At 41.9% G+C, this 27443-nt stretch overlaps 1 pseudogene across 2 annotated transcripts; it reads right to left on the bottom strand.

The window, feature by feature from the left end:
* Positions 1-15430: 15430 nt before the first annotated feature.
* Positions 15431-21981, bottom strand: LOC112615955 (annotated as a pseudogene). Of its 2 annotated transcripts, XR_003117517.1 has the most exons (2): positions 21921-21981; positions 15431-20956 (listed from the first exon to the last, which is right to left on the bottom strand). The product of XR_003117517.1 is annotated as an E3 ubiquitin-protein ligase TTC3 pseudogene, transcript variant X2 (transcript). The 2 variants fall into 2 exon arrangements; XR_003117515.1 differs by lacking the exon at positions 21921-21981 and having other exon boundaries at positions 15431-21801.
* Positions 21982-27443: the final 5462 nt, after the last annotated feature.

Below are 27443 nucleotides of genomic sequence, written 5' to 3'. Positions count from 1 at the left end.
ATTGTAAATGAGATTGCATTTTTGATTTGACTCTCAGCTTGAATGTTATTAGTATGTAGAAATGCTACTGATATTTGGATATTGCTTTTGTATCTTGAAACTTTGCTGAAGTTGTCAGTTCCAGGAGTCTTTTGACTGAGCCTTTAGGGTTTTCTAGTTATAGAATCATACCCTTTGTAAAGATATATAATTTTATCTCTTCCTTTACTATGTGAATGCATTTTATTTCTTTCTCTGATCTGATTTTTCTGGCTAGCACCTCCAATACTATATTGAATAGGAGTAGTGAGAGTGAGCATTTATGTTTTACTTCAGTTCTCAAGGGGAATCCTTCCAGTTTTTGCCCACTCTGTATGATGTTCACTCTGGGTTTTATTATTTAGATGCCTTTTGTTATTTTATAGTATGTTTCTTTGATGCCTAGTCTGTTGAGAATTTTTATCATGAAAAGATGGCAGATTTTATTGAAAGTCCAGAACTTCTTTGTTAGTTTTCTGCCCTAGAAATCTAATGCTGTCAGTGGTGTGTTGCGGTCACCCAAATTTATCGTGTGGTTGCCTTAGTCTTTTTGTAGTACTTCTCTTATGAATTTAGGTACTTCAATGTTGGGTGCATATATGTTGAGTATATTTATGTCTTCTTGTTGAATTGAAACATTTATCTTTTTTACTGTTGTTGGTTTGAAATCTGTTTTATAAGAATTCGTCAGAATAGTGATCTCTGTTTATTTTGTTTTCATTTGCATGGTAGATCTTTAGATCTTTTTCCCTCCCTTTACTTTGGGAATACATGTGTCATTACATGTGAGATTTATTCGTGGAAGACAGCAGATGGATGGATCTTAATTTTTTTATACAATTTGCCCTTCTGTGCCTATTAAGTGGTGGCATTTATATCATTTACATTCAGTGTTAATATTGATATATTAGGTTTCGATTCTATCATGAAGTTGTTACTTTGTTGGTTTGTAGTTTCTATTATGTGGTTTCTTTATAGGGTTTGTGGGCTAGGTACTTAATAGGTACTTAAGTGTTGTTTTTTTTTTTTTTTTTTTTTTTTTTCTCGGGTGTTCTTTGTTTTCCATGTTTAGAACTTTCTTAATGATCTACTGGAAGGCTGGTCTAGTGTTAATAAATTCACTTAGCACTTGCTTGTCTGGAAAAGATTTTATTTCTCCTTCACTTATAAAGGTTGGTTTTGTGGGATATGAAATTCTTGGTTAGAATTTCTTTCTTTTAAGGATGCTGAAAGTAGATCTTCAGTCTCTCCTGGCTTGTAAGGTTTCTGCTGAGAAGTCTGCTTTTAGTATGATGGAGTTCCCTTTGTACATGATCTGAACTTTTTCTCTAGCTGCCTTCAAGGTTTTATTTTCAGGAGTTATCTTGGACAGTTTGGTGACTATATTCCGTGGTGATGTTTGCCTTGTATAGTATCTTGCAAGTTGTATTAGTCCATTTTCACACTGCTGATTAAGACATACCTGAGACTGGGAAGAAATAGTTTAATTGGACTTACAGTTCCACAAGGCTGGGGAGGTCTCAGAATCATGATGGGAGGCAGAAGGCATTCTTACATGGCAGCAGCAAGAAAAAATGAGGAAGATGCAAAAGTGGAAACCCCTGATAAAACCATCAGATCTCATGAGACATATTCACTACCATGAGAACAGTATGCGGTTAACCACCCCCATAATTGAAATTATGTCCCACTAGGTCCCTCCCACAACAAGTGGGAATTATGGGACTTGAGACAGGAATTGGGTGGGGACACAGATCGAAACCATATCATAAGTGTCATCTGACTTTCTTATATCTAGATGTCTTCCTCTCAAGCAAGATTTGGGAAGGTCTTCTGAATTACTCTCTCAAATATGTTTTCAGAGTGTCAATGTTGTTTACTTTTTCTTCCTTCTCTTTCAGGAATGCCAATAATTAATAGGCTTCATTGCTTTACATATTTTCGTATATCTCAAAGACTTTGTTTCATTTAAATATTTTTTTCATAATTTTCTGTCTGAATGGGTTAGTTAAAAAAACTGGTCTTCAACCTTTGAAATTCTTTCTTCTGCTTGATTCAGTCTATTGATAAAGCTTTCTATTGTACTTTGAAATTCCCTGAGTTTTTCAACTCGAGATGCTCTGACTTATTTTTTCTTAAGATGTTTATCTCTTTCTTTATTTCCTAGATTGCTCTAGAAATGTTTTAGTGTTGATTTTCAACCTTGTGTTTGATATTGTTTTGTTTCCTTGTGATCCATGCTTGGAGTTCTTTATCTGATATATCTTAGTTTCCATTTTGATTAGGTAGCATCGCTAGAGAGGTATTGCAATTTTTTGGTGGTGTTACTACATTCAGATTTCTTTCGGTTTCAGAATTCTTGTGCTGGGCCTTAGGGGAAACTGGGGGACAAGATGGCTGAGGCTTGTCTTGGCACATTTGCCTACTGGTCCCCCTAAGGCAGGCATAGGCACCAGCACCAAGGGAGAATCCAGTGGGTGACTGCCAAGTGCCCAGAGATGTGCTTAGGCATGGAGCTGTGAAACTTCTTCATCCCCAAGTTCTCTGCATGGGGATTGTGGTTGACTACACTCTTAATCCAGGACAGTGGGTGCTCTAGATTTCTGGAGATCTGCTTGGATGTGGAGTACAGAGGACACCCCTTCACCACAATTTATGTCCAAGAAGGGTAGGGCAACTTAGAGTGCTAGTCTATACAAGTGAGTAGTAGAAGTGCCTGGAGATCCGCCTGCATGTTGAATACAGAGTGTCCCCACTGCACCTCAATCTATGTACAAGAAACGTGGACTGGGTCAGGCTGTTGATCTAGGTGAAGGGGTTCTCTGAATACCTGGAGATTTCTTTGGGCATGGAGTGGAGAGGGCTCTGCTGCACCACAATCTGTGTCCATGGAGGGTGGGGCATTTCAGGCTGCTGGTGCCAGCAAGTGGGTTCTCTGAATGCCTGGATTTCTCTCTGGGGGTGGAGCAGAGAGGGCCTCACTGCACCACAATCTCAGAGGAACAGACTGGGGCACCCAGCAATGGCACACACAGATTGGTTCCATGTCACCATGCTGACCCTGGCTTCAAGTCTCTTTGCCCAGGAGAAACTTTAGCTGTAGCAGCTCTCCTCCTTCCCCACGCCTGTGACAGGGGAGAACACAACTTCACCACCTACTGTTGAAGCATTATTCACGGTTCTTGCTGTGGAGGCCCTTACCTCACTCCAGAGCAGTTCTTCAAGTTCCTGGCCCAACACTAAAATTCTTGCATGACCATGCATCCAGGTCAGCAAAGAATGGCTGACTCTTGATGTGCTTTGATTAAAAATGGCATTCTGCTCTCAGTCTTGCATCTGGGAACATGTCTGCACATTTTCATGGTGTTTTTTTCCTCACAGCGTCTCCTGTCCTCTTCCCAAGTTAGCCCCAGGATTTGGGAGGAGCAAAATACTCTCCCTCAGTTTGAGTTGCTCAGATCTGCAGTAGAAAATATAGTAACAGAGGGAGGCTCTCAGCCTCTCAGCCTCTCTCATGTACTGCGATTTCACTCACTTTTATCAGTGTTTACCTGCGGACTGTTTGCCAGCATTCTCTTCCCCAGGATCTGGGGTGTACTTCATTTTTCCATTGTATTTTTGTTTTCCTCCTTTAATTAAAATTCACAGAGGTGATCTTTATGCACTATCTTGCTATTTCCAAGTGGCTAGGCATGCTAAAATTCTCTAATCTCATATCTTGGAAAGAAAAAAAAAACCTTACGTGGTTCTTAAAACAGGGATTATAAGGTATGGGCTTCTCTAGGGCAAGCTTTACCTTCTGAAGGAAGGAAGTTGTTCTATAATCAGCCATTACATATCCATGAGGGCAAGGCTAGTACTCTCAGGATATCTTGAAATCTTCTCTAAAAACATCTGGTTTATTCAGTCTTTTATTCCTTTAAAAGTTTAGTTTTCCTTATGTTTATTGTCTCCTCTTCTCTACCTGTATTGACTACTCAAAAAACATTTAGGTATCTTTCTGTGTCGGATGGGAAGAGTCAGGTTTTTAAGTTTTTAGTTGATATTTTGACTGGGGATGCAGAGCTTTCACATTCCTACCCTAACTCTCCTTTATCCCCATGAGATTTTCAGATAAGCTGTACACAGAGGGGTAAGTAAAATAATTTTATTTATATACTTCATTATTGGATGATTCAGTGTTTGCTAACCCCCAGGATGGTGCTCTGAACAGCTGAATTACAGACAGTGACCTAGGTTCCAGACCCAAGTGATGGCTCTGCTATTTCTCCTGAAGATAAGAGCAAAGGTATACTGCTCTCTTGTTTGGATCTTATGGTATGTAAGGGGTTCTAAGCTTTTCTACTTTAAGTCCTCTTTTACTCCCAGTTCTGTGAGTTCCTAGACCCACTTCTGGATGCTTACAAGAGTGCATTATGGAAGAATACTCTATAAAGTATGGTCATTTATTAGTGCCCTGTAATTTCTACTTACAGTCTCATTCCTAGGATCTGTGGATTTTCCTCATCAGGCCCACAACTTTTATTTTTTTCCCCAGGTTTGGATAAGAAACCCAGGAGCCTTGAAAGTAAGGAGTAGCAATGAGAACCTTACCTTCTTAAACCCTCTACTGCTAAAAGTTGGTGCCTCTGAGTTCACCATATTCTAATATTTTATTTCTTTCATAAAATAGAAAGACTTCTGAACTAGAAGTCTGGAGTCATGAGTGAAATTCCTAGTAGCAAACTAGCTACATGAGCCATTTTGTACAGGGTGATGTTCTGAGATCTATGAGTTGATGTACAGATGAAATGGCAATTTTTATTTTATCCAGGGGCTCATAGTCTGAAGACAGGTAGAAACAACCATATATCAATCTTTAAACAAGAGATTTCAATGGTGAGTGTACTAATATAAGTCTGGGTATCCCTCATCTAAACCCTCATCTACTGAATACAAGCTGTAAAAACTTGCAAACTTTTTTTTTTTTTACCTCAAATCTACTATCTGATAGGAAAACGCATTATAATTAATACATAAACCAGTGTAAATGGTTAAGTAGTGGGCAGGTTTGAGAGTTAGAGGATATAGTGTTCCCTGAAGTCATAGCTCATTTATTCTCTCAGTGGGTTTTGTTTTGTGCTCCTCTTGTCTAACCATTATTGCTATTATCTTTCCCTTCATTTCTTTGGGATTTTCCCTTCAGGAGTCCTGTGTTGTTTCATTCCAGGTGCTTCAAGTAAGTCAGTATAAGCAAACAGGAGTTTCTGGACCTAATAATGAAAATTTGCCACATCTGTGCTTTGAAAAACTGGAGTTGGGGAGTTCATGCAAATTTAAGAGGATGTACAGTGAAGTAGAGAGTAGTGGCAAGGTGAACCACTCAGTAGAGGTTTGTAAAACATTCTGATCCATGGACATGGTATATCACACCACTTATTTAGTTATTCTTAATGTCTCAGCAATGTTTTGTAGGTTTTAATATATAGGTCTTGCTCATTTTTTAAATTATTCCTAATTTATAATTTTGATACTACCCTAAATGATATATTTTAGAACTTTAGTTATTTTGAAAGAATTATAGGTTCATGAGAAGATGCAAATGGAGTACAGAAAGGTACCATATGCCTTTCACATAGTTTCTCAAAATGGTTACCTCTTACATAGCTTGAGTACAGTATCAAAACCAGAAAACAGAAATTGGTACAATGTGAGTGTGTGTGTGTGTCTGTGTGTATAGGCATTTTATCTATGTGTATTCTTTTATTTTTTTAACAATTTTTTTATGTATAATTGACATACAAAAAGCTGTATATTTTTAATGTATACAACTTTATGAGTATGAAGATAAGTACTTACCTGTGAAACCATCACCACAATCTATGCCATAAACATGCCCAACATCTCCAAAAACTTCCTCCCATCATGTTTATTATTATTAATTTTTATAAGAACACAACTTAAGATTATCTTCACAAATTTATAAGTATATGATAAAATGTTGTTAACTGTAGGCACTATGCTTTACAGTAGATTTCTAGGATTCATTCATGTTGCACAAGTGAAACTTTATACCCATTAGCAGCAACTCCCATTTTCCCCTCACACAACTCTAGCAATCACCATTCTACTTTCTGCTTCTATGAGTTTGACTACTTTAGACACCTCCCATAAGTGGAATCATGCAGTATTTGTTCTTCTGTGACAGGCTTATTTCACTACCAGTTCATAATGTTTTTCAGTCTATCTCTTTGTACAGCTTGTATAATGGTTTTTCTAGGTATTACATTATATACACATAATTTATCACAGTCTACTGGTGGTGGTCATGTCATTCAAATTGCTTTTCTCCTAAAGGTACAAGTTTGATTTCTCACACAGCTTTTAATATCTTTCTTTCTAAAAAATTATTTTTATTAATTTATACTAAACATACATATTTGTGGGGTACAGTAGGTAATACATTTATATAATTTGTAAATATCAAGGTAGCATAATTGGGATATCCTTCACCTTAAAATTTATCTTTTTTTTATTTTTTATTATTATTATACTTTAAGTTCTAGGGTACATGTGCATAATGTGCAGGTTTGTTACATATGTATACTTGTGCCATGTTGCTGTGCTGCACCCATCAACTCGTCAGCACCCATCAACACATCATTTACATCAGGTATAACTCCCAATGCAATCCCTCCCCCCTCCCCCCTCCCCATAATAGGCCCCGGTGTGTGATGTTCCCCTTCCCGAGTCCAAGTGATCTCATTGTTCAGTTCCCACCTATGAGTGAGAACATGCGGTGTTTGGTTTTCTGTTCTTGTGAGAGTTTGCTAAGAATGATGGTTTCCGGCTGCATCCATGTCCCTACAAAGGACACAAACTCATCCTTTGTTATGGCTGCATAGTATTCCATGGTGTATATGTGCCACATTTTCTTAATCTACTCTGTCACTGATGGACATTTGGGTTGATTCCAAGTCTTTGCTATTGTGAATAGTGCCGCAATAAACATACGTGTGCATGTGTCTTTAGAGCAGCATGATTTATAATCCTTTGGGTATATACCCAGTAATGGGATGGCTGGGTCATATGGTACATCTAGTTCTAGATCCTTGAGGAATCCCCATACTGTTTTCCATAATGGTTGAACTAGTTTACAATCCCACCAGCAGTATAAAAGTGTTCCTATTTCTCCACATCCTCTCCAGCACCTGTTGTTTCCTGACTTTTTAATGATCGCCATTCTAACTGGTGTGAGATGGTATCTCATTGTGGTTTTGATTTGCATTTCTCTGATGGCCAGTGATGATGAGCATTTTTTCATGTCAGCCCGGCTAGCTCAGTCGGTAGATCATGAGACTCTTAAAATTCTTTGTTGAAACATTTTTCTTTAAGAATTAGTATAGGCCCCCCATCTCTTCTGGCTTGTAGAATTTCTGCTGAGAGGTCCACTATTAGCTTAATGAGGTTCCCTTTGTAAGTGACTTGGCTTTTACTTCTACCTGCCTTTAACATTACTTCTTTCATTTCAGGCTTGGAAAATTTGATGACTCTGTGTCTTGGAGATGATCTTTTTGCATAAAATCTTGCAGGGGTTCTCTGTGTTTCCTGGATTTTACTATTGGTCTCTCTAGTGAAGTTGGGGAAATTCTCATGGATGATATCTTGAAATGTTTTCTAAGTTGTTTCCTTTCTACCCATTCCTTTCTGCGATGCCAATAATTTTAATATTTGGAATCTTTATGTAATCACATATTTTTCAGAGGTTCATTCATTGCTTTTCATTCCTTTTCTTTATTTTTGTCTGACAGTCGTATTTCCAAAAGCCAGTCTTCAGGTTCTGAAATTCTTTCCTCAACTTGGTATATTCTGCTGTTAATAATTATGATCACATTGTGCAATTTTTGTAGTGTGTTTTTGAGCTCTATCAGATCAGTTTCTTTTTTATACTGGCTATTTAATCTGTCAGCTCCTGTATCTTCTTATTGTGATTCTTAGTTTCCTTGGATTAGGTTTTGCCATTCTCATGAATGTCAATGATCTTCATTTCTATCCATATTTTGAATTTTATTTCTGTCATTTCAGTCAACTCAGCCTGATTAAGAACCTTTGTTGGTGAACTAGTGTAGTTGTTTGGAGGACATAAGACACTCTGACCATTTGAGTTGCCAGAGTTCTTTCCTTTGTTCTTTCTCCTCTCTGAATGTGGTTGTTCCTTTTACTTCTGGGCTGCCTCTGATTGAAATGATCAGGTAGGGGCCAGGTGGTCATGCTGGAGTCCCAGATTGAGCATCCCTTCCCAGTAAGGAGAAGTGTGAATCAGGACCTGCATAAAGAAGAGTCTGGCCTTTTTAGCATGAGCTGGATGCTCTATGCTGGGGGTCTTGACCAGCCTCTGGTCCCTGAAGAATTTTCAGAGCCTGGAGGCAGCAACGTTGAGGGTTGTGAGATCACAAAGATGACAAACAGCCCCTGGGAGTTCTGTCTTGGGAAGTTGCAGAATGGTTGCTGGCTCAATAGCTCTGGTGGCAGTTGGCTGGGAGCCCAGGCCAGGAGGACCAGTTGAGTGAAGAGATACAGGAGCAGGGACCCTGTAACAGAGTGTCTGTCCACTTCTCCACAGGAATGCTGCAGTATAATGGGGGTCCACTCCAGTCCCCAGTCACCTTGGATTTTCCAGTACCTGAAGGTGGCAACAATGAAGGCTGCCAAACAGCAAAGATGGCAGCCTGTTCCTTCCTCTGGGAGCTCCATCACAGTAAGGTACGACCCTGTTGCCAGCCTGAATGCACATGCAGGAGGTAGCTGGAGACCTTGTTCAGGAAACATCACCCAGGGAAGAGGAACAGGATCAGGGAACCACTTCAAAAAGCACTCTGGCCATTTTGTCATAAAGCTGCTGTGCTGGGGATCCACTCAATCCCTTAGTCACTTCAGACTCTCCAAGGCTCACAGGCAAGAACAGCTAAGACTGCCAGATAGCAAAGTTGGTGGCCCAAACTTTTCCCTGGGAGCTTCTTCCTAGGAAGGTTTGGAACTGCTGCTGGCTGGAAAACACTGGTGAGAGTAGCTGGAGACTGTGGTTGGGAGGTCCCACCCAGTGAAGAGGAATAGGATCGGGGACCCACTTGAAAAAGCAATCTGGCCACATTTTCATACAACAGCTGTGCTGTGCTAGGGATTTGCATTAGCTCCCAGTGACCTTGGACTTTTCAAAGCTGAGAGGCGAGAACAGCTAAGGCTGCCAAACAGCAAAGATGGCGGCATTCCCTTCCCTCTGGGAGTTCTATCCCAAGGAAGTTTGAACTGCTGCTGGCTGGAAGACATCTCCAGGGTAGCTAGAATCCTGGTTGGGAGGTCCCACCCAGTGAGGAGGAATGGGATTGGGGACCTGCTTTTAAGAAGTAGACTGGCCACATTTTCATAGGGCAGCTGTGCTGTGCTGGGGATCTGCTGTAGCCCCCAGTTGTCTCAGATGCTCCAAATCCTGAAGGCAAGAATGGCTAAGGTAGCCAAACAGAAAAGATGGCAGCCTCTTCCTCCTTCTGGGAGCTCCATTCCAGGGAGGTTTAAAACGGCTGATGGCCACAAAACACCAGCAGGGATGACTGGAGACCTCAATCAGGGATTCTTCCCAGTGAAGAGAAACAGGATTTGAGACCCATGTGAATAAGCAGTCTGACTGCTTCTCTATTTAGCCGCTTGGCTGTGCCAGAGGACCACTCCAGTCCCTATTTGACTCAGACTCCCTAGAACCCTAAGGTACTAGCTAAGGCTGTGAAGCAGCAAAGATGGTTGCCCACTCCTTACCCTGGGAGATGTGTCTCAGGGAGGTGTAACACCAGTGCAGGTCTGTCTGGCTCAGACGAATGCACATAGTGGACTGAAAGATTCCTGGTGATGGCCCTGCAGAGTTACAGCACGTAGTCCCACCTAACAGTGATGGTAGGTCCTGCATACTATTGTGTCTGGCTTATCATCAGCAATCATTTTGGCCCAGCCATGATAGTGCCCTTTGTGAGCTCAGGGTGGTGGCTGACTGGGGTTCCGAGCCAATGGGTTTTATCCTGTGAGGTGCCATGAAAACAGGACCTGCAGACAATCTTTGCTCAGTCCCCTGGATTCAACCCCTTTTCTAAGGGTATATATGTATGGGGGTCTATGCCACAGTTAAGTTGCTTTTGCTGGGAAGCATGGGTATCTGAGGTTTCTGGGGCTCTGCATGTGCCTGAGTGGCTGCTCTGCCAAGATTCCACATAGCTGTGAATGTCAGACTGTAGGCCCTGGCAGAGTGGGTTCATTAGGGAATCTCCTGAACTAGAAGTTGCAAAGATTCATGGAAGAAGTGTGGGTTCCCAGGATTTCTCACTCACTTACTGCTTCCCTGTGCAGGGGAGGCTCTCCTGGCTCTGTGTCACTCCCAGGTGGGCAATTGGCCTGCCTTAAGTTTCTCTGTTCTTCGTGAGTAGAGTTGTTTCCTTGATTGGTCCTAATGCATGTACCTGGATGTTTCAGTTAAAGGTGCTGTATTTACTCACTTTTTCTGTTCCGTTCCATGACAGCAGCACACCTTCATTTTTTAAATTACATTTTTTGCCCTCAGACTGTATTTTCAAATAGGAGGTTTTAGCTCACTGATTTCTTTCTCTGCATGATCCATTCTGCAGTTAAGAACCTCTAATGAATTTTTCAGGTCAGCAAAAATGCATTCCTTACTTCCACAATTTATTTGATTTTTAAAAAATGATTTCAATCTCTTTGTCAAATTTTTCTCATAAGTTTCTGAATTGCTTTTCTGTGTTATCTTGAAGATCATCGAGTTTCCTTCAGACTGCTATTTTGAATTTTTGGTCAGAGAGCTCACATTAAGGTCAGTCACCAGATCCTTGCTTTGACTGTGGAGGTCACGGTTCCCTGTTTTCTTTTGTTTCCTGTGAATGTACATTTATTTCTTTGCATTGATAGATTAGTTATTTATGCCCTTCTCTGTCTGGCTTGTTTTGGTTTTTATTGCATTTGTTTGCTAGAGATTTGTTTTAGTTTTTCAATTTATTTCTCTGTACACCTGCCCCTCCCCCACCCCGCCACTGTGTTGCTACCTCCTTTTTGGCATTAGATGATGCCTTAAGCCCAGGTTTGCCTAAGCTTTAGTAACAGAGCCCAGCAACGCTCATCCCCAGTGGAGGAGGTTCTAAATGGGATAACCTGATAGTATGGGAAGGCTGGCTGGGGGTTGTGCCCAGCGGGCCTGTGGAATGAACCACTTACAGCATAGTGCTGCTGAATAGCCACTCTGAATGGTTTCCTTTTTGTCTGAGTAACAGAGCAGAGTTCTCAGGGCTGTGGGTGATAATGTCCCACTTCCACCCTTTGTGCCTGGCTGTCCTCAGGGAGATTTCTTTTTATGGGCACTCATGATGCATCCTGTGGGTTAAGGCAGGGATGGGTCTCCTGCCAAGAACTCAAGATGGTGGAGAAGCTGGTTGTCCACCTAGATCTCAGGTATTCCAGTGTAGAACACATAAGTCTGGGGAAATTTTTCTGCATCATTGGTGCAGGGCAGATTGTAGTAGATGTGTTGCAGATATAGAAATCCAATTCTCTTACTGTCTACTTGGATTTTTTTTTTTACTTCTTTGTGCCCCTGGAACTGCCTAATCTTCATATTTGAGTTCTCAGATATTGCTGGTGACAGTCTCAACACTGTATGTTTGATTTAGGCTTTCTCAGGGAGGGAGCGTGAATGAAGCCAGGTTGCTTCTATGCTGCCATTTTGTAACTGGAAGTTCATCTTTTTTGATCTGTTGATTTGATAACCGAGAAGGCTGCTAAGTGACTAAGTGGCAAGTAGCTTCTCAGATGATATAGGTTTGATTACCTTAGAGCCATATAGTTCATCTTTTTTCTTTAAATGTGCTGAATGCTACTTCTGTGTTAATTTTCTTTGTGCTTATCTCTGTCTCTGAACCACATGAAACTGCTTTTCCTGGATTTTCCATCTTGCACTATCATTGCTCTCTGTTACAAGATGTTGCAAGAGGTTTTGCTAACAAATTGCTTCTTGTGTTCTATACAGAGATAGTCCTGGGTTCATGAGTGCTACTCACACACCCAGCTTCTCTCTAACGATGCCCACTGATGCTGTATTAACCCACAGAAGATGCTTTTTTATGTGAAGTGTGATGGCAAATTAATAGATGGCAAACTGATTTGCAAAAGTTTCTCCAGGTGACAAGGGAGAAGCTTGTTTTCTTACAAGTTGATCTCCTCACTCCTGCCCCTGTGTGGTCCTCCAACTCTACACCCTGCATGAGAGAAAACCTTCCATGGGCCTCAGTCTTGGAATAGATAGAGCAGATACCCCACTGGGAATGCCTGCAGGAGAGTTTCCTCCATGCCTTCGTAGGAACCAGAATCAGGAGATTAAGGTCCAGATTGTGGGAGCAAACCGTCCTTTATGAATGCACACACAGTGCACCAAAACCTCACTGACAATTCTAAGGGTAGCCAGTGTTCTCCTAAGCTCTGATTTACAGACAACTGAAGGCCCTTGGGAGAAAAGTAGACTATCACAGATGACAATAATGTTGAAACACAGAGGCCTATGGGACAACTTTGTGTCAGAATTTTAAAGGCAACGTGGGACTGTTCCTCATAAGTTCTCACTTAAACATATTGTCCTGCCTCATACTGACCATGTCTATCTCTTCCCTATTTGCAAGTTAGAGAGAAAGAGGATCTCCTGTCACCATGGTCTTGACTGTTTTCATATCATACTTCCCAAAAGAAAGGACTGAAATGGACAGTTTGTTTCTGGTTTTGAAGAGTGAGGCTATTGAGCTGTGCTGAAGTAAAAAAGGGGAAGGCAGCTCCTGCCTTTGGTCTGGTGGACCATCCCTGCTTACCTGCCTGTACCCCTTGCACCAACCTCTATCTATCTGCTTTTTCCAGATCTGTCTGGTCCTGGTTTGCACACCTGTTCATGGGACTCTCCAGAACTGCCTTTCCAGGATGGCTCTGCTTTGTGTACAAAAGGAATAGTACTGCCCACCAGGAGGAGGATAGGCCAGAAACCTAGAAAGATTTCTAGAAAGAGGCTATAACTGGAGCAGGAGAGGGGATCAAGGGATCGAGGGAAGGTGTCTTTTTTCAACTACAGAAGTAACATCCAGGTTGTCAACCACGTTTCTATGGCAGTGTGCACATGTGTGTGCACACACATATACAGCTGTAGATTAGCTCTAGCTGCTGTGGAAGTAGACCATACTGTGTGTCTGGTATTTTTCAAACAAGTATCACAGTGATGGACAAGGTTCTGTCTACTTTCCTGCCCTTCATTTCTCCTCTTTCTTCCTTCACCTCTATCTCCTCCTCCTTTCTCCTTATCCTTTATTTCTTCTTCTTCGTCATCTTTGTGTCTTTGTCTTAATCTTTTTTTTTCCTCTCTCTCTCTTTTACCTTCTTCCTCTCTTTTTCTTCCTCCTCTCTCTTTTACTCTTTTCATTCTCTGTTAACATCCCCAACCCTCTTGGAGTTATCCACATAGGGCCTTCTTCCAGCTATCCCCACCCCTCCAGATATCTATATTCAGCTAATCCTTGCAGAGTCCTTCCTGCATTATGTCTCTTATTTTCTGTGGTCATCATTTTTCTGGCTGACTCTAAGTCTCCTCAGTCTGAACCAGTTTCCATGATTTTCCCAACCTCAAATGTTCCCAATATTTTTATTAAAGTAATCATTGTAAACCTTCTGGTCCTTTGCACACATTAGTCAAGTTCTTTACAAGGCACCTCTGGTAACTTACTACGTTTTGTTTTTAACTGTTTCTTTTTCTTTCTTTCTTTCTTTTTTTTTTTTTTTTTTTGCTCGTTTTAGAATGTTCTTTATTCTGACAGTTGTTGGACAAATATAAGGCATGTTCACAAGTATCTGAAGTTGTATATAAAACATACTCATTCAACAGATGTTCCTCTTCTCCTTTTGTACTTGCTGCTGCAAACTGATCTTTATGCATGTTAACACCCATAGCACTCAGTTCTTGTGGATATGCAGACAATGTTTTGGGGACCACCGTGGAGAATCTGTTTCAAACTAAGGCGTGAGCTTCTATGAACTAAGTCACTAAGACATCAGAACTCACGGTGAACAAAGGCAGAGGAAGGTGACCAAATCAGCTCATAAACTCATGACTCTAAGTTTCCAGTGGAACAAACAACACATCAAAAAGCATTTTTTTTGATCCTTCATGTTTGAGAGAAATGGAAGGTGTCCAGAATTCATGGTTCTATATTTACCACTGTCTAAAAGTCACAAAACAATATCTAATTTTTTCATGGTTTCAAATGCAGTTACAGTTTTGTTCTTAGGCCACAATACAAGATTGCATGCATTACTTTACACAAATGTCAAACACAGAACGATTGTTACACAGACACCTTAGGGCTGTCTAAAGACACAGCTTCTCTTTTTGTGGGGCGGGGGTAGGGAAGGATAATGATGGTGGCCGTTTCCACACACAGCCTGTTGTGTGCTCAGCACAGCTGGATGTGGATCCCAAGCACTTGCTGACTGACTCACAAAAGAGGACAGAAGCTGCTGAGGAGGGCAGCGGAGTTTGAAGAGCAGGCTCCAACTGGGGGCTGGGATGATGGACACACAGCCTCGATTCCAGGGGGAAAAGTCTTAGTCCATACTAATTAAAAACTATTAGTGATTTTTGAAAATCAGATTACATCTATAAAAGACGAAAAGTAAACACTTAAAACAATCCATTGGGGGGAACACAAAATAATAAAAAATCAAATGCAGATGGGATTTCACAAAGAGGAGATTTGAATCTTTTGGTCTAAATCAGCCAATATTTTAACATTATAAATCATTAAAATGTAGTTTGCTTATGCCCATTCTTAAAATGCAGAATCTTTGAGGAAAAATATAGACATATTTTCAGGAATACAGACTCTTGTGAAAAATTTTAAAAGTCAGTATCATCTCTCTTGCGGAGCTACTAGAACAGGTTTTTCAAACACAAAAGGGGAACAAACGTGGGGCGTTTGAATATGTTAAGAATTCTTTTTTTTTTTTTTTTTTTTTTTTTTTTTTTTTTTTTTTTTTTGAGACTGAGTCTGGCTCTGTCGCCCAGGCTGGAGTGCGGTGGCCGGATCTCAGCTCACTGCAAGCTCCGCCTCCCGGGTTCACGCCATTCTCCTGCCTCAGCCTCCCGAGTAGCTGGGACCACAGGCGCCCGCCACTTCGCCCGGCTAGTTTTTTGTATTTTTTAGTAGAGACGGGGTTTCACCGTGTTAGCCAGGATGGTCTCGATCTCCTGACCTCGTGATCCGCCCGTCTCGGCCTCCCAAAGTGCTGGGATTACAGGCTTGAGCCACCGCCCGGCCAAGAATTCTTATCACTAGAATACTGCTTCAAGGCACTCACAGTACTTTCCAAAAGAAGCCACCCACCTCAAAGAGCCCTGCACAGCCCCAGCGACCCACGAGTGTGGTAGCTGGCATTTTATTAGCCACTGCTTGGCCATCATCAAAGTATTCACTCGAAATGGGGAAATTACTTAATATCAATGATATTAACGATTTCCATGAATTTAGCTTTGTGACACACAATGAAAAAGGGTCTTCAAATGTTTGCTTTTTACACCAGTGATAGGAAATTGTCATTCTTCCAATTCAGCATGCCGGTGGATGACGCTTTAGTGAAGTGTGACTACCTAGGGGAGCAGGAAGGCAGCTCCCATTTCTCACTGGGCCAGCCTCTTCCAGAAGGTGCAGGCTACTCTTCTGACAGGCGATCATGACTCTGGCAGGCTGGGCAAGTGCTCTGCCCTTTAAGCCACTGCTTAAAGCACCCTTTGTGATACTTGTGCCCACATTTGAGCACACACACGTTTTTTGATTTGAACATCTTGTGGCATATTTCACAGGAACTTGCACCCGGTGCAACCCTCACAGGGACATCTTCTGCTTTCTGCCCCTTGGTTTTGAGTGATGGTGCAATAACAGCCGAGGGTGGGTCCTGGGAGGACCTGGTCACGGGGGCAGCAGAACTGGGCTCATAAGTCCTCTTGTCCTTTCCTGGGTTTGGCTTTTTCTTTTTCTGTTCATCTAGAATGTGTTCTGTCACTCTTTGGACAATTTCATCAATACTCAATCCTGAAAGTGAGCTCTTGTTTTTGCTTCGCACGTTTTTAATAAAACCAGCAAGCTCAGTGCTATCGTAACATGGGAATACCACTGACAGGTGCTCAATAATACTATTGAACGGCTTTTTTGGAGACTGGCTTGAACGTGCAGCATGTCCTGGAGGAACAGGCTGCTTCCGATCAGCCACGGGGCTTTGCTCTGACAGAGCTGCCTGGCCATCCCTTTTTGGCCCTGGCAGCTGAGTGGCTTCAGGCTGACTTGGGGGTGGTCCTGGCAACAGCGCAGAAGGAGCCTTCCCTGGGGAATCGCTGGCAGAGAACACACTGGAATCCCTGTGAAATGCTGCGAGGTTTCCAGTCACATAGCTTGCAGAAGTCATAAGCCCTTGGTCATCGTGGCCTGAAGACTCAGAGAGTAACTCAGGATGAACCACGTTACAGGCAGGAAATGAAAGCTTGGGAATCTGCACTTTAGAAAGTTCACTGAGCCGAGAACCATTTTTAATTGCTTTAATTTGTTCTTCAAACTGAGACTTTGCTTTCTCAATTTCTTTTGTAACATGAGAAAGAAACAATTCCCATGAACATATATCAGACTGCTTGTGAGGATATGCTGCAGGATCATGGCTAATCAGCTCCAGCTGCTTCAGATAGGATTCTGCTTGTGACTCCATGATCTGTAGCTTATACACTTCACTCTCCTTCCAGTTTTCAAGTACGGATACCTCTGCAGCCACAGCTCTCTGATGACTCTCTTCATAATCCTCTTTCCCTTTCTTTATGCACTCTTCTATTTTCATTTTCTTGTTTGTAAGTGTGTTTCTGATTTCAAGGGACTGATCCAGATGTAATTCATGTTCCTTATCCTTTCCATCATTTTTCTGGGTATACATTGCACTGGCATTTGAAACCTTTTTAATTTTCTTCTTCAGTGATTTTAGTCTTCCTTGGATTTCTTTTTTTTCCTGTTGCCATTTTTTAATTTCTCTTTCCAGATCTTGAAGGAACCAATCTAATTCCATCTTTGACATCTTGTTTTCTTCTAAGTGCCTTTTCAACTTTTCTTCCAGGTCCCTGGTTTCTTCTAAGCCCTTAAGTATTATCTGCTCATAATTTTCACACGCTTCTTTAAGTTGGTCTTGTAATACTTGGTACTCCTTTTCAATCCGTGAAACTTCCCCTTGTTGTTCATCAAAAGGATTATATGGCTCAGTATTGACTTCTTGGTGTGTTATGTTCCAAGATACCTGTACGGCAACCATCTGCACGTGTGGAATGTTTGTTACTGCACTGGTGCTTTCTGGAATTACTTCACATTTGTTGTTAGAATTTCCACAATGCCCATCATTTCTGTCAGACTCACTTAGGACCATATAAGCATCACCTGTGCTGCACTGTGACTTTACAGATGTTACCAAAGAGTCCTCAAGGATCTGTGTTTCGGAGGCAATCTGGTGACCAGCAGCATTTTCAGCATTCAAATGATGACCCTCAAAATAGGCAGTAGCATTTTTATCTGCTCTGTCATTGGCTACAAAAGACGGCACCACTGGTACTGATGTTGGTAGATGATATTCAGGAGAAAGGCTGGCCAAGGGTGTATATGTGCTGGTGTACTGGGGCAAACCTGGTAACACATTTATGTATGCTGGTGGTGTCCGGGTGATATCAAATCTCTGGAAAGGAAGATACGTACAGTATCCTGTGACCAAATGGGATTGAGCCCAATAAGTTGGTTTCACATCCTCAAGAACCGGTTTAGGGGAATTAGAGGAGACTTGTTTGTAATTTGCATCCTCAGAGCCTGGTTTGGGAGAATTAGAAGAAACCCCTTTGGTTTCCCCATCCTCAGAAACTTGCCTAGAAGAATTACCAGATAGTGGTTTAGCCTTCACATCTTCACAAGCTGGCTTGGGAGAATTAGCAGACGCAGGTTTGGGCTTCACATCTTCAGAAGGTAGTGCTGAAGATGAATCTGACACTGGTTTAGGCTTTACATCTGGTTTAAATTCCCTAGCAGCTGAATTCAGTGGTAGTTTAACTTGTAAATACTCTCCTGCTTTTGAAATGTCTTCTACTTTTGTTTTAATGTTTTTCTTCTTTCTTTTTTTCTTGAGCCGTAATGCAGCTTTCTTCAATGCAATGCAGTTGTCAATCACAACAAAACGAGGACATCCCAAGAGAAAAGATTTTAAACCTCCTGCTTTTTCTAGTATTGGTCGAGTTTCTTCTGGGAAAAACTCATATTCTTCAGAGAACATCTTGCTACTCATGTCCAAGGGACCATGTTCCTCCAACAACTGAGAGAAGTAATCATATAGAGTTGAATATTTTTGTTTTGGGTTAAAGTCCCATAGCTTCTTATTGCGGACAACATATTCATTACTGTGTTGGTCATAGAGAGCTTCAAATTCTTCTATGTCTTGCCGAAGATGGTCAGGCACTGCAAATGGGCCTGCAGTATCTGAATTTTGATTGCTATGGTCTTCACTTGAAGTGATGATCTCATTATTTGGAGTTACTGAAGTTGTTCCAGACCCAACTAACATAGGTTTTGAATCCTTTAGCTTCTTTTTCTTGCCTTTGTTTTTCACCTTGGTAGAACTAAACTGTGCTTCGCCACCGTCTTGTTTCCTTAACACAGTACAGCGGCTGTCCATTATATCAAAGAATTCATCTAAAGCACTATGCAATGCTGGGAACTTGTCTCTGTGTTCTTCTAGCAGCCATATTAAACAACGGGCTTCCTTCAGTGATGTTGGCTCATAGAAATAATCAAGTTGCTTTCCTTCTATAGAGTCTAGTTTGTGACCATATTTCTCATTCCAGAGGAAAGTCATGATGCTAAAATCAAGCTGTTTAAGAGATGCTCCATACCGAGAAAAGAAAGGTCCTGTGGCATCTAAGCCAAAGCTATTAAGTTTTTGGATCCAGGCGGCTAATTTGGGCTCCACTTCTTTAAGCTCACTCAAAACATGCAGAAATATTCTTGTCTTTACTCTGCTCTTTTCTTGAATCAAATGATGAATAACATAGTCCACTGCTTCATTTAGAAAATTTCTGCTTGAAAAACAGGTTGTATAGTCTTCTGTGCTCAAAACTTTCCAAGAAAGCAATTCTTTGAGAAGCGTGGCTGTATTCCATATGCCGGATTTAATCTTGTCAGCATACTGCTTTATACACTGTAGAATTCTGTCATCAAGGAACTGACAGCGGTGAACATTGTCTACAGTTTCTTTCTGCTCTTCGTTTTTGGGTAGATTACTTTCTCTTAAGTCCTCCTCCATTCTTTCTTGTGCTAATTTTTTTGCTTCTTTTTTTTGGATCTTTCTCTTCAATTTTTTGTCTTCTTTCAGTCTTAGTTTCTCTAGACTAGAACATTTCTGTTTCAGAATAGGTCTTGGAGGAACCTTTTCTTTTATGACCTTGTGTTCAAATTCACATTTAACTTGACCACCACTGCTGAAGATGATAATCTTAGAAATAACACCTTCACAGTCAGGGGTAAGACATATTCCTTGTAGAAAGTCCTTGTCAATTTTATCGTTAAAGGTTGTAGTTTTTAACTTCTTCCAGCAATTCATGTGAAATTCTATTTTACAGTACTGGCAACAGCTGATACGTATAAAACCCTTAAAGTCTGGATCAGTTATATATATCTGGATCTTAGAATATCCACAGCACTTCTGATAGCAACAAATGGCATCTGGCACTGGAGGGAACTTGCATTCTTCAACAAATTTCTCTAACAGCATCTTTATTTTTTCTGGCTGGGACTCTTCAATAATCACATTACTTGTGGGCCAAGTTAACACTCCAGGAAGACGATAAATCAAGGTTCTTGCTTTCTCAAAGTGATTGAGAGCTTCTAGAAATCTGTTTTTTTTCAAATATACTTTTCCAATTCCACAGTAGGCCAAGCAATCAAGTCCCTCATTGTGGTAGTGTTCAATAATCCTCTTAAACTGGTTTTCAGCTTCAGTTAGTTCTTCAGGCTGTCCTATTCCAAGGAGAGAAATGGCAAGTCCATAGACAACCAAGACATAGTTAATCATGGCCAGGTTCAATTGCTTTATTTTTTGAGGATCTAAACCATTCAGCAACTCTGTAAAGGCCTGTGCGGCACTGCGGCAACGCTGCTCCAATAAGGCTGTATAGCCATCTTGAATTAAGCTTCTCAGCATTGTCATTATATTAGCAAAATCCTGGTGTGCAGCTCTGGAAGATTTAGAAAACTGTTTCTCCAAGATGTTCTTCAAATTTGCTGGTAAAGTCAATTGTGAACTAGAACTGTACTTCTCTGATTCATTGTTTCCAGATTTTTGTTTTCCTTTATGTTTTGGAGGCTGACTTGATGGTGGTGAAAATTCAGGATGACAGTCACAATCATCTACCTTCAATGCCTCATCCACCACCTTTAGATTCTGATTACCACCGTTGGCCATTTCGTGATTAAATTTTCTGAAATCTCTTTCCTTCTCCACAAAGTTAAGTGAAGTACTAAATACAGGTGCTGACAAACTCCTAGGTGTGTAGGCTCTGTTTTCATAAAAGGCTTTAATTGGATTCTTATTTGCTGTTCGACCTTGTAGGTCTTCTATTTGTTTTTGTAACTTTACATGTTGCTGAATTAGATCCTTGATTCCCTCAGGGTCATTTTTACAGAGTTTTTGAGCTTTTATGTTTGCTTGCAGAGCCCAGTTATATTCCCCCAGCATAGAAAGAGCATCACAATAACGATAATGACCCTTTGGCCAAGTATTCTTCAGAATAGTGGCTCTCTTTCCATCACCAAGTGCATTTCTAAACTGTCCAGTACGAAGAAAACAAAGAGCTCGGTTACCATAAAGAAGGTGGTTTTCAGGTCTATATTCAATGGCTCTGGTGTAATAGATAATAGCTATATCAAATCTTTCTTTGGAAAACTCTTCATTTCCTTTCATTTTCATTAGTTCTCCTTGCTCTACACAATCCATACAACTTTGGGTTTTAAGTTCTTCAAGCAAATTGCAGTCTTCCACTACAATTTTAGTTATGTGGTACTTGTATTCAGTAAAGAAAATACTTAACATAGGCCAACAATTGTCAATTGATCCTAATTTAGTTAGAATTGTTACATCGCCTGCATATTTTATCCAATTCAGAGCTTCTTCCATTGCCAATACTTTATTTTCTATTTTATAACCAATTCTCAATAAGCCTCCAATAAGGAATGAATCATTAGCAACTTTCTTTGCCAAATCCACAATATCTTCCATCAACTCAAGATGTTGTAATTTCTTCAAATTTATCTCGGAAGCACGTGAATTGCTGGCGTCCACACAGGGATGCAATCGTGATATTACAGAACTGTTTTGATGTTGAAACAGAAGTGGCCAGAAAATGTTTATTTTAATGGCATCACAATACTCTTGTAGGACAGAAATTGGTTTACTACACCATATACTGCAGATGTCAAATTCTAAATTCCTCTCACTTTGGGCATAATCTTTATATTGCATACCCACCCCATCACAGTAAAGCTGAGTCACACGAACATAATCATCAGTCATAAATTCAGCAGCAAAGACACAATTGTCCATATAAGGGCAGTCTTCCAACAAGGCATAATCTGCCACAGTGAAATCTCCCTCAGCAAAATTGTCCATGATGCACAAGTCACACACACACGGAGGGATGTGGAAGGCCCCGCTCCCCCAGCATCTCGGCTGCAGCGGGACAAGGTGACACAACCGGGAGCCCGGCCGCGCGCCGGGTGTGCACTCACCCGGGCCCGCCGCCCGCGAGCCTGGGATGCGGTCGTCCGCCGCCCCTGCCGCCGCCGCCGCCGCTGCTGCTGTTGCCGCCGCCGCTGCAGCCGCCGCCGCCGCGCCGCGCCGCAGCCGCCGTCGCCCCGGCAACCACCTCCGGCCCTCCACGTCAGCCAACGGCGGGAGGGAGCGGTTCCTTTTAACTCTTTCTATGTCCATACTGGCCACAGTTACTATTTTCTCCCGCTGCACTTTAAAGTCTTACTGGTCGAAGCCATGTATCCTTTGCCCACAGGCCAGAGGAAGGGGAACCAGGTCCTTTCAGGAAAGTGCATGGGGGATGCCTCTCTCTCATCATGTCCCCTGACTCCCAGGTGTAATCATAATCTCCGCATGGAAGTGCCAGGCACATAGAGAGTGCTCTTCCTGCTGCCTACACTCCTGCTAGAAGAGCCCTGCCAAGGTCATCATAAGGGCTGGGATCCACTAACAGCTTTGACCACTAACGCAGGGTCTGATATTAGGGATGTCATTTCTTCACTCTGATGCACTATTTTTTTTTAAATCTACACACTGATGAGAGGCCGCTCAGAAACCTGCAAATTAGCATCACACTCCCCTAGGTTCTGTAGCAAAATATTCTGGGAGGAAAACCTGTGAATCTTATTTCCACCTGTTGCTCAAGGAAGGGACTCTTTCCAAAGAAAATAACAGTCATATACAGGGGAGTTTTTCTGTGTCCCTTTTTCTCCTTTGTTCCTTTTCCCCTCTCTCTCTTTTAATGGCACCCATTTCTTCCCATCACTTAGAATCACTGAGAATCTTTTTTTTACCCTGGCTTATAAATTGTGTAGAATTCCTGTAAAGTATGGTGCTCCTTTGTCTATTTCCATTGTCTCTGACCTAATTCTTGACTGACTGGCCATTTACCTGATCCACTTTAAAAGCCAGGAGAGCTGTGTTCTCATTTCAGAAGAAACTGTGTTACCCTGGCCAGTTTTCTTCCCTTTTCTGGAATTCAGTTCTTCATCTATAAAATGGGGGGAAGGGGGTTGACCATCCTGGGCTCTATCTGGATGCCGATTGGAGTCAGAGAGAGAGCTCTGACATGGTGATGCAGGGCCTTGAACTCCACTCACAGCTCTGCTGCTAACCTAGCATGTGATTTAGTTTTAGTCCCTTTCCACTTCGGAGACTCAGTTCCCCATCTAAGCAGCCACAACTGACAATGGAGGAGTCTTAGACTGCCACAAATGAGGACCTTGATCCCCTAACATGCTTGTGTGTTCATAAGACCCATATCCTCTGATCTTGAGCAGATAGAGCCTTTTCTTAGCCTCTGGATTGCTTCTTGGAAATGGCTATAGTGAAAGCCTCTTCTTTTGTGCTTGATACTTTATTTTCCCAGGTAAGCTCCCTCTACCTTTGTCCTGGGGCATGTATTTATGGATATTTTAGTTAGCAAAAGCTATCAATTAGTGTAATTAGCTTATTGTCAACTTCAATCTTGACCCTCTCCATGCACTGTCCCCTACCCACCTCAGGTTCTTTCTTATTTTAACTTAGTGAGCAGAGCGCCTGGCTGCATCACCATAGCAACCAGCAGCTAGGACCTTTTAAGCTATGATGGAGTCATTAGACACCTAAGCTGATTATAGAGTCCAGAATGTTAATTGGAGAAGAGAGGCTGAAAGAAGGAAAATGAGGCAGATCTTAACCTGCAAACAAGTGGGCAACAGAGTAGCTGAGTGCTTCAAACTATCCCCGACCTGGATGCCATGGGCGCTGTGGACCTGGGTGTCAACACCTTGGCTTGTGCCCTCAGCCACCAGACCAGAGGGAGGGGCACCAGGCCCATTCTCTTCCCAGGGAAGTAATTCTGGACACCTCCCTACCAACATGCTCCAAGTAGATGGATTTGAATCTGGATTTTTCAATAGGCAGTACCAATTACTGAGTTCATCCTGAGTCCTACTCCTAATTTCCTTATCTTTCAACTCTCCATAGAAGTTTCTTGAATGAAAACAGGCCTTTTAATTTTTTTTCTTGTTTGAAGCTCTCTTTTCCCAGTCAGTTCCCCTGCTGCCTTGGCCTGTATTTGTGGCCTGTTAAATTCAAAAGTCTATCAGTTAGTCTAATTAGGATATTCAAATTTTAATTCTTTTCCATTCTCCACATGGGCAGCCACCTGCTCTTCTTTTATTCTCTCTTTTTATTTCATTTAGGGAGAAAAGCTCTTGGCAGGATTGCCATAGAAACCAGCCACCAGGCAGACTAGGCTATTGTACGTCTGGACACTGATACTCAAAGCTGATTATGGGTCTGGAAGCTTGCATGGCTAAGCAAGACTGATGGAGTTAAGACAAAGAGGGTCTCAGCTAGAGAGAAGGGGAAAATGAGCACCTCAGAACAAACTTCACACAAACCTCAGTCCTACCTTTATCTTTGCCCCTGTGTGCTTCATGGAAGAAAAAAGTTAGAGTGAGAATGAGGAAGGCTGCCACCTATTAAAGATGAATGTCTGGGTTGACATCAGAACTTGTTCCCTTAGGCTAAACCCTGCCATGGCCACAAACCCACACCTGTGAGCATGTCATTTTCATTGAGTATCCCTAGTTCCTATTAAATTACCTGGCATATACTTAAGGTTCTCATAGTGCTTGGTGCTCAGCAGTTCTGTAAGACAGTGCACTACTAGTGAGAGCACACTGAGACTACCTTGGAACATGAGCAACTGAAGATTTCCTAACACACTGGATTTTTCTGGGAAATGACACCAATGAAAGCCTCTGCTATGTGCTCTAAGGCTCCCTGTTTGCAATTTACCTCGCCTGCCTTCTGGGGGTGGTGGTGTAAATGCCTGGTGGAGGGGCTTTGGAAGCTGTTAGTCACTGAAGTACCTAAGTGTATTAGGCTATTCTTGCCTTCAAGGATTTTCCCCTGGTCCCATAATGCACCCCTGTCTACATTAGCAGGCTCCCACTCATTTACGCTGGGAGAGCAGTGTTCCTGGACACATTGCCATAGCAACCAGAAGCCAGACAGAGTAGGAGGGTGAGCCAGACATTTGACAGCAAAGGTTAGTGGAGTATCTGTTGGAGAGGGGCTGACTCTTAGGAGCAAAATACCTTAACTCTCAGCTGCAGAGAAATAGACCACTAGGCCCCTCAGTGTTCCAACACCATCCCCTCCCCATCCTCCATCCCTGTGCCTCCAGGTGAGGGGTAGTTAGAATGAATTTTGTTTTATCTGGAGGCCAAGGCCTGTGTTTTACCAGAATATGTATCCTTTGCCCTGAAGCCGGTGAGGGGAACCAGGTACCAGATACTTCCTCCAACCCCACCTTGTTATCAAACTAACACCCATGAGTGAATATATGCTCCAAATGTGTGTTCCCATGACTGCATCTCCTGTGCCTAGAATAGTGTCAAGAATATGGTAGTACAACTTCATGCACTTCCCCTGTCTACTCACTCCATGTTAGGCATTGCAGTTCACACCTTATCCTTTGAAGAATTCCATTTACTACTGGAATGCCTACTGTATTAGTCTGTCCTCATGCTGCTGATAAAGACATACCTGAGACTGGGCAATTTACAACAGAAAGAGGTTTAATGAACTTACAGTTTCATGTGGCTGGGGAGGCCTCACAATCACAGCAGAAGATGAAAAGCACATCTCACGTGGTGGCAGACAAGAGAAGAGAGCTTGTGCAGGAAAACTTCTCTTTTTAAAACCATCAGATCTTGTGAGACTTATTCATTATCATGAAGAACAGCACAGGAAAGACCTGCCCGCATGATTCAGTTACCTCCTAACAGGTCACTCCCACAACATGTGGGAATTCAAGATGAGATTTGGGTAAGGACACAGCCAAACCATATCACCCAGTCTCAACTGATGACACTGAGAACATGAAAGTAAAGGAATGGCCTTAAAAAACTTCTCACCTCCATGCATCGCAACTCGATATTCTGCTTTCCCTTTCATCACTATGCATAAACTCTCTACATTCCTATGAAAACCGATCCCTACCGTTGGCCACTAGATTACACCCCTTCTTGACTATTCAGTGCATGGTCCCAGCAATGCTGTCCGTGCTCTTTGCCACATCATCAATTTACCTTTATCTACTGGATGATTCCCATCAGTACACAAACATTCCACAAAGTCTCCCCTGCAACAACAACAACAAAACCAACAAGAAAGAAACAAAACACCCCACCTTAACTGTACAACCCACTCCATCTACTGCATCATCTCTGTACACCAAAATTCCTCAAAAATCATTATGTGGTCTTGATTTGTTCACTTATGCTAATCCCATTTTTTTCTTTAACCCACCCTAGTCAAACTTTTATCCCCACCACTCCATGGAAATAGCTCTTCTCAAGGTCCCCAACTAACCTGCGTATTGTTAAACCTAGTGATTATTTCTCAGTTCTGGTCTTACTTGACTGAAAAGTAAAATTTGACACAATTGATCACTTCCTCCTCCTTGTAATACTTTCCTCACTTAATTTACAGGACATTTCTGTCTCTTGACTGTGCTTCTGCTTCAGTGTCTGCTATTTTTCAGAGTCATGGCTAGTTACTCCTCACTGCTTTGAACTTTTTGCATTGCAGTGCTCTAGAGTTGGCTTCTCAGAAATGTTATCTTCACCTGTGCTCACTTTCTAAGAATCATACACAGTTCTACCTATGTTTTGATTTTACCTGCAAATAAAGGAATCACACATTAATGTTTCAAGGTCAGTCCTCTCTCTGGACTCCAGGCTTATGTTTCATGCATACTCCACATCACCACCTGGATCTCTGAAAGTCATCTTAAATTCAAATTCATGATACAGAACTAAGTCCCTGATTCCCTTTCCCTCAAATCCATTCCTCCCATAATTCTTCCCATCCCAGGAAATGTCAACTCTATCCTTTCCCTTGCTCAGTCCAAAACCTTTGGAAACATCTTTGGATTCCTCTCACTCTCATACCACATTCATGGATACTGTCATTTCTACTTTCAAAAGGGACTGGGACCCCTCACACTTCTCATTCCCCTTCATATGTATCACACTGGTAACCCTCTTTCACCTCTGTTATCATCATAGCTTTTAACTGGACCCTCTGTTACTGCCTTGCCCCCTTATAGTCTCTCTTTGATGCACCAGAATGGACTTTTATGCAAAATTATGTCACTTCTCTGCTTAGAACCCTACAGTGGTTTCCTGTTGCACACACCCTATGACCTGCCAAACATTATATCACATTCACTCTTTAATCTCATCTCCTGTTATGGTATCTTTCCTGCACAAGTCTCCAACTACACTAGCAATCTTGCAGTTTCCTGAACACAACAAGCAGAGAAGGAAAAGGGACTACCATGGACCCGGTGCTGACAGTTGTGCTCCCCTGAAATCCAGAGGCAGGGCAAGTCTTATTGCACACATTGTCCAAAGGGAGTGGTGTGGTGAGGAAATATCTGACTGGTTGAGACACTCTGCTCAAGAGCCTGGTCTCCAGAGGCAGGGACAGCCATGCATTGG

Source organism: Theropithecus gelada, chromosome X, assembly GCF_003255815.1.
Source record: "Theropithecus gelada isolate Dixy chromosome X, Tgel_1.0, whole genome shotgun sequence".
NCBI lineage: Eukaryota > Metazoa > Chordata > Mammalia > Primates > Cercopithecidae > Theropithecus > Theropithecus gelada.
Note: the sequence above shows the minus strand (reverse complement) of the source record. Positions and strands in the feature narration are given on the sequence as shown.